Source organism: Bison bison, unplaced genomic scaffold, assembly GCF_000754665.1.
Source record: "Bison bison bison isolate TAMUID 2011002044 unplaced genomic scaffold, Bison_UMD1.0 scf7180017864327, whole genome shotgun sequence".
NCBI lineage: Eukaryota > Metazoa > Chordata > Mammalia > Artiodactyla > Bovidae > Bison > Bison bison.
Genome location: NW_011494899.1, coordinates 3346041 through 3354061, shown reverse-complemented (window position 1 = coordinate 3354061; position 8021 = coordinate 3346041). Strand labels below are relative to the sequence as shown.

At 43.0% G+C, this 8021-nt stretch overlaps 1 protein-coding gene across 1 annotated transcript in view; it reads left to right on the top strand.

Annotated features, from left to right (window-relative positions):
* TCP11L2 (t-complex 11, testis-specific-like 2) overlaps nucleotides 1-8021 on the top strand; it is a 40756-nt gene that overhangs the window by 566 nt on the left and 32169 nt on the right. The window lies entirely within an intron of this gene.

The following is an 8021-nucleotide window of genomic DNA, read 5'->3' as shown; positions in this document are numbered from 1 at the left end:
GAGCCGCGGTCAGGCCCGGGAGGGGCTCCGATCGTGTGTTTGGGGTTTGTTGCCGGGGTTTCCTCGGTACTCGCCTCGGCCTCCGCTGTCCCCTCCCCCAAGGGTTTGTTTTGACAGGAAACGTGCTGCTGAAGGGGAGGGGCGCCCAGGGGACGTGGGCGAGGGTTGTGCAGATGCGTTCCCGAGACGGTACCCTCAGTTACCCGGAGGAGGCGGGACATGCGGGTCAAGCCCGGGTTCGAACCCCTGAGGCCCTCCGGGGTGGTTTGTGCTTCCCAAGGCTGCTACTTTGGATGGTGCCACTCCAGGTCACAGCGATGGTTTGGGGTGGCACGTGGACGAACATGGTTAAGTGTTTTCATTAGTGTTAAGGAAAACTGTTCCGTTAAACCGAGCGATTTCACAGTGATAGAAAGTTTCCTTTCAAAGCAAATCTATTTAAATACAAAAATCTCGTCCAGATAAAGAGAAGTGTTTGCTAGAGCACAGGTGAGGATTGAGATGTGGAAACAGACGTGAAGACAGGTCGTCAAGTGACTAAGTCTTGGGAAACATCATCTTGGATGGTTATCCTGTTACTTTGACGTTGAAGAAACTAGAGAAGCTGTCTTTGTCCCCAGTGGGCCCCTTGGCCCCCAAGATCCCCGTGGTCCCATGGTCTCCAGCCCAGTCAAAAACCTTGCTCTGTCCAACCTGCCAAATTTAATGAGGCTATGGCAGTGGTTCCCACTTGAGGGGTGCCCAGCCTGCCTTTTCCTCTTGCCTCCGGGGATTTCATCTATCATCCTGGCAGCCCCTGGAGGTTGCCTGACTTAAAGTAACCCAGGGCTGAAGATACCCAGTCGTGTATGAAGCAGCTTCAGTGCCCTTTTGTGGAGGGTTGAGGGCCCAAAGGAGGAAACAGGTACTAAAACAGGTCCACCAGAGGTGGGAGAAGTGTTTTCAAGTGTGCACAGTGCCTAGAAATCTTTCCCTGATGCTGTAATGTTATGGGTGGCATGAACATTTGCTTTTTTAAAACAATGATTGGCTTTGTTGGCCTTTATCTAGCCCTTTGTTGGCTCTAATTTGATGAAGACCAGTATTCTGTAGCTGAATGAAACAGGCATCTACCTCTCTGCTCTATGGTTTTTGCTTTGCTGCGTGTGGATAACTCTTTAGCACTGCTATTGTTTAGGAGTGGTTCTAAAGCAGCACTTTGCAGAAGATGAAGATTTCCCATATCATCTGCAGGGTTTTCTTCAAAGTCCAACCTGACTCCTGTGACTCCCTACCCTTTATGACAGATATATGAATGCTTGTCCTTGCACGTGACCTTGATTGGGTCTTGAAGGATGATACCTGCTAGATGTTTCTTGAAATTTTCTCTTTTTCATGACTTAACCTTAATTGGCTGGGTTCCATTCCTCAGGGCCCTGCTGGATAATCTGAGTAATTCACTTCAAAATGCTTCTGACTCATGCTAGCTATAAGCAATTAACCCCTTTGATAATATTTGAGTTTTACAGAGGGATTTTGCAGTTCATAAAGAAAGGCTCCCTGATGGAGGATTTTCAGTCACTGTAGTGCGGTAGGTGAGAATAATTTTGGTCAATGAACTCTTTCAGTGATGCCCTTCGTGGTATGGCACTTGAGCAGACACCCTGGGGGGAAGGTCAGCTGGTTATCACATGTGCAAGGCTCCATGTGGTGATGGATAGATCAGTTCAGCAGCATGGGAGTGGAAAGAATGAACAGTTCTCCACATTTTCTGTAGGCATCCTAGAGTGGTAAAGAGCACAAGCTTTAGGGATCCACTGCCTGGATTAGAGTTGTGCCTCTGCCACTGCTGTGAACCCTAGAGCAAATTATTTAACCTCTCTGAGCCTCAGGTTTTTCCCTCTAAAAAGAGAATAATGCTGATTCTTTTGCTAACAAGGTTATAATGAAGATTCAAGAAGATAAAACATTTTAAGCACTTATTATAGGGGCTGAGTCATAGTAAGTACTCAATAACTGTTACCTCCAATTGTTATTTTTTGCTACCAGTTTAGCATTAGGAGGGTGGAAAGTTACAATGTGCAAGTTTCCTTAAGCGCTGGGACTGTGAGTCTTTGCTAATTTGAATTATTGGTGCTTTGGAAATGGGTTGAAATAGGCACTGGAAATTGGAGGAAGAAGACATAGCTTCTTCCTGAAAGGAGTTTAACATTTAGTGGGGGGACAGATTTGCAGACGACTATCTTTCCATGACCACATAATGGGAATATAAACAATGTGACTGAGACAGAGTAGAAAGGTAACCCAAGTTGTCTTGTGAATAGTGTGACTTAATTTGTTGATCAGTGATTCTCACTGAGCTCTTGCTCTATCCCAGGCAGCATCTAAGCTCTAAAATGACTAATAAATGGAATGAGTAGGAAACTCAAGGAAGGTCACTTTGAAGTTGTAACATTTGCTTTCAAGTCTGAATGACAACAAGGCTCCAACCACACAGAGATCAGGGAAAAGAACATCCCACTGGAAGGGAATAGCAGGTACAAGTGCTCCAAAGAAGGAAGTTTGGCATGTCAGAGTGACCCAAAGAAAGCCATTATGTTCAGAATACGAAGAATTAGGGGGAGAATGGTAACAGAATAAAGTGGACAAAGGCCAAATCACAGAAGGATTATAAACCACTGCCAAGAGACCTTGTAGGAAAAGGGGACCCACCTGGAGAAGAACACTTAAAAGGGATTTCTTTTGCCTTTTCTGAAGGGTTCTGGACAATTTCTTGTTTTATTCATTAGGCACTGTTCAAAAAGGACATTGGGAAAGTTTGACTGTCTAGAAGAGATTTTATAATAGAGTGCTATCTAAGCTAACATAGCAGTGGGAACAATCAAGATCTACGGGATCTATGGGATAAATAAAACTATATTTATTATTTAAAATAAATAAAACTATGGGAGACTGGACTGTTCTGAATGAGACTTGAACTTTTAGTACAGTACTTCTTCTTCTAACCTTTTACTTTGCAGTCATTTCAAACTTACAGAAAAAGTTGCAAGAACAGTACAAAGAACTACTCCCTATTGTCTACCTTTTACTCATATTCACCTATTAGCATTTTGTTCCATAGGCTTCATTGTTTTCTCTTTTTCTCTCATTTGAATCATTGGAGAGAAAGTTGCATATATCATAGGGCTTTATTCCTCAATGCATAATCACAGCATACTTATCAACTTCAGTAAATTTGACATTATAATACAGACACTAGATTCAAGTACTGTAACTGTGTTGTCAACTGATGCAATAATGTTTGTTATAGCATTTTTTAATTTGGTACAGGATACAGTCTGGGATCATCTACTGTCAAGTCTCCTTTCATTATCCTCAACCTTTCTTTGTTTTTTATGACACTGACGTGTTTTAAAAATTCATAATTTCTAATAAGAATAAAATAATATTTCATATCTGTCAAGCACTTAGTAGGAGTTTAAATACATAGACTATTTCAATTACAACAATTCTATAAGGTAGATAATACTGCTGTCCCCAATTCATCAAGGGTAAGTTCCCTGTCTCCAGTCTATAAGTATCACGAGTTGAGATAAAGAATCCAGTCCTCCTGGCTCCAGAGCCAGTGTCCTAACTGCCTTGGTGACATGTGCATGGCGACTGGTGGATCTTTGCAGTTCTGAACCGGTGCAGGATCATTTGCAGGTAGATTTTGCTGCAGAAAGAAAATAAGAAAGTAAAGTCAGTTATCTGGACGCAGCCTGAGGATCACTAGCAAATTAAAAATTGATTTCCCCCTTATATGTGGTGAAATGCAGGATGAGCCCCTTCAGGTCTCTGTAACTTGTTCCCTCTTCTCTAAAATGCCAGTGGTCATATAGCTATTCATTCCCCAATAAATATTTAAGTGCCTCATGCCTCCCAGTCATTGACCTTGGAAGGAATGATTATACTGCCTTTATTATTATAAAATGTGGAACAGTACAATGAAAAATGTGATTATTCTCTTTGAATAGTGATACACCATAGTGCTGGAGGCTTTGTTTTGGTGTTACCTCCTCTCTTCACATTGACCTTACCTTTGGCCATTGAGTAAATCCTCCCATGTGGGATGAGACGTGGTGCTCCCGGAAAGTTGTCCAGTTAGTTTGTGAGTTGCACTCATGAAGGTTAAGTAGATCTAGTTTGTCGGTATTAGAAGCATTACATTTCTTAAAGAAACAACCTGCTTTTGTTGTCACTATTCTAAGAGAGAATCCAAAACAGCTTTAAAGGCAGTCTACTTACCCTTAATGCTTTTGAGTCAAGTAGCTTTGTCCCCAGGTGACCTATGTGGACACCTGAGACCAAGAAAGGTAAGAGCAAGTATGAAGGAACTTGCAGAAGATTATACCATGATGCGCCATTTGCTTTTGATTTTTGTATTTCAAACAAATGCAAGAGTTCTGCCCTAGGTCAACTCCCAGTCTTTGTTATCTGTAGGAGAACATGCTTTTATCACCATGGAATGAAACTGTTCTTCCCTCCAGAGTTTCTAATGCCTAAAATGATGATAATAACAACTACCGAAGCAAATAATACTAACAACAGCAAACATCTGTATCCTGTTTACTCTGTATCAGACATTGTTCCAATATACACTGCCTGAATGAAATCTCTCACCAACCCTATGAGTTAGGTATTATTAATTTGAGAATGCAGGCCATTTCTTCTGGCCTCAAAGAAGTTTCTGCTCAGATCCATGAAAACCCAGTTGTCTTGTAGAGGCTTCTACCAATTAAACAGGATTTCTGAACATTTTGACGCTTTTACATTTTATTTACATCCCCTATGCCAGAAACTCTACTTCCAGTGAATTGTTGGAAGAAAGCAAGCTGTGTATGTGCTATGCTCAATCACTTCAGTTGTGTCCAACTTTTTGCCACCCTGTGGACTGTAGCCCACCAGGCTCCTCTGTTCATGGGATTTTCCAGGCAAGAATACTGGAGTGGGTTGCCGTTCCCTCCTCTAGGATATCTTCCCAACCCAGGGATCGAACGTTCGGTTCCTGCGTCTCCTGCATTGCAGGCAGATTCTTTACCCACTGATCCAGCTGGGGAGCCTGGAAGAAAGCATAGTTGCATGTTATTGAGCATGTCTGCCATGAAACATTTGATTTCTCAGAACTTCTAGTGATGTGATGCTTCACAGAACTCTGGGTTTACATAGCATTTTAGCAGTTCCTCATAAAAGGCACCTGATAGCTGGTCCAACCCCCTCAGAAAAATGAGGTGAAGAGAGCAGATGCATTGTGGGTGAAGTCATGCAGCAAATCAACAGCAGAGTCAGGCCTCACACCCGGCACTTCTACCTCCCAACCTGGAGCTTTTCATTTTTTAAAAATCTTTGTACTTAGCTGCCTCGTTAAACACAATTAAGAAACCTATGAGGTGTGCCATTCAGCTGGAGTATAAAAATGAAATGGACAGTTTTAGCTATTAACCTAGTTCATAAATTCCAATGGATGAAAAGCTTTTATTCACTTTTACCTAGAAAAATAGCCAAAGTGAAGAGAAATGATCTCAGAGCATCATGGCACAGTTGTCACAGTTGAATGAATGAAAGAAATAATAAAGTGGAAGCAGAGCTTAAGGTATTCTAGTTTAAGAGTATGACAGGACCAGGGAATATTGAGTCCTAAGCCTCATGAGGCAGGTAGAAGTGGTAGGTTCTTTGTTCCAGGCCTTAACCTGTGCAGCAGCAGGTCTGTAAATGTGGAATATCAGTTTGCAAATGTTCTGGTTGCAATTGTACCAGATGGGATTCGGGGATTCCGATTCAGCTGACACCAAATGAATGCTTGTCACACACACTTGACGCTGATGGTGGACGAGACAGTTCCTGCCTTAGTAAGGGGAGTCAGAAGTAGCCAGGGGAGGAAAATAGCTATGAGAGTCTAAGTACTATTGGGCAGATACCAGAGATGTGCTGCAGGTGGACAGAGAAGAATGCCCTTAGCTCTGGCCGGGCGTAGACGGAGGGCTTACCTGGTTTCCTTTCCTTGAAAACCAGCATTTTCGAGAAATGCCACCCATGAGAAGTAAAATATTGGCAAAGAGAGAAAGCCAGAGGGAAGGGCAAGCACTCCATTTTGGGACTTGGGGATTGGTGGAATTGAAAAGATTAGAGTGGACCATTTTCTTCTTCCTCTAGCCCCAGCCACACCCACACGTCCTTCTATCAGATGGGAGTTAAAGCGCAAGGCTAGTTTGCCTGGGGTAAAGTAGGTAAGCCCACCACTGAGAATGCCAGGGGTCAGACCTTTCGTACCCTGTGTCCAAGGTGTTTGGTTTTGGGACTCTGGGAGTAGTGTCTCTATGGGGAATCTTCCTGGCAGCTCCAGCACCACCCACTCCTTCCCCATCAGTCTGCAGAGGCAGCCTCTGAGTTGGTGATTTTCTGTTTGCAAAAGTGGAGGGCTGAGCAAGGGTGCATTTCTACAAGTGGCACAACTGTAGAGACTGCTTGCGTGAGGCCAAGGGCAAGTGCCCTTGACTTCTGACCTTCAGTAAGTCCCTCTTAGGCCCATCCATTTCGGTCATCACCCAAAGGATAAAAAAATAGCCCTGTTTCTCTCAGCAAAGGCTCAATCCCTCTACTTGGTCCCCAGCCTGCCTCTCCTTTCTGGTGCTTCCTCAGCAGTGCCTTGGTGTCCCCTTCCTTGTCCTCCAGCATCTGACACACAGCTTTAGGTAACTGGACTTTAGAGCCACGAGAGGATGGCCTTGCATATTTTGTTCACTGTTACTTTTCCCTGGGCTGGTGCACAGTAGGCGCTTAATACATTTGAAAGGGACCATTCGATAAAAGACAGAAATGGTATGGACCTAACAGAAGCAGAAGATATTAAGAAGAGGTGGCAAGAATACATAGAAAAACTATACAAAAAAGATCTTCATGACCCAGGTAATCACGATGGTGTGATCACTCACCTAGAGCCAGACATCCTGGAATGTGAAGTCAAGTGGGCCTTAGAAAGCATCACTACGAACAAAGCTAGTGGAGGTGATGGAATTCCAGTTGAGCTATTTCAAATTCTGAAAGATGATGCTGTGAAAGTGTTGCACTCAATATGCCAGCACATTTGGAAAACTCAGCAGTGACTCCAGGACTGGAAAAGGTCAGTTTTCACTCCAATTCCAAAGAAAGGCAATGCCAAAGAATGCTCAAACTACCACACAATTGCACTTATCTCACACACTAGTAAAGTAATGCTCAAAATTCTCCAAGCCAGGCTTCAGCAATATGTGAACCGTGAACTTCCAGATGTTCAAACTGGTTTTAGAAAAGGCAGAGGAACCAGAGATCAAATTGCCAATATCCACTGGATCATCGAAAAAGCAAGAGAGTTCCAGAAAAACATCTATTTCTGCTTTATTGACTATGCCAAAGCCTTTGACTGTGTGGATCACAATAAACTGTGGAAAATTCTGAAAGAGATGGGAATACCAGACCACCTGACCTGCTTCTTGAGAAACCTGTATGCAGATCAGGAAGCAACAGTTAGAACTGGACATGGAACAACAGACTGGTTCCAAATAGGAAAAGGAGTATGTCAAATCTGTATATTGTCACCCTGCCTATTTAACTTCTATGCAGAGTACATTCATGAGAAACGCTGGGCTGGAAGAAGCACAAGCTGGAATCAAGATTGCTGGGAGAAATATCAATAACCTCAGATATGCAGATGATACCACCCTTATGGCACAAAGTAAAGAGGAACTAAAAAGCCTCTTGATGAAAGTGAAAGTGAAAAAGTTGGCTTAAAGCTCAACATTCAGAAAACAAAGATCATGGCATCTGGTCTCATCACTTCATGGAAAATAGATGGGGAAAGAGTGGAAGCAGTGTCAGACTTTATTTTTGGGGACTCCAAAATCACTGCAGATGGTGATTGCAGCCATGAAGTTAAAAGACGCTTACTCCTTGGAAGGAAAGTTATGACCAACCTAGATAGCATATTAAAAAGCAGAGACATTACTTTGCCAACAAAGGTCCATCTA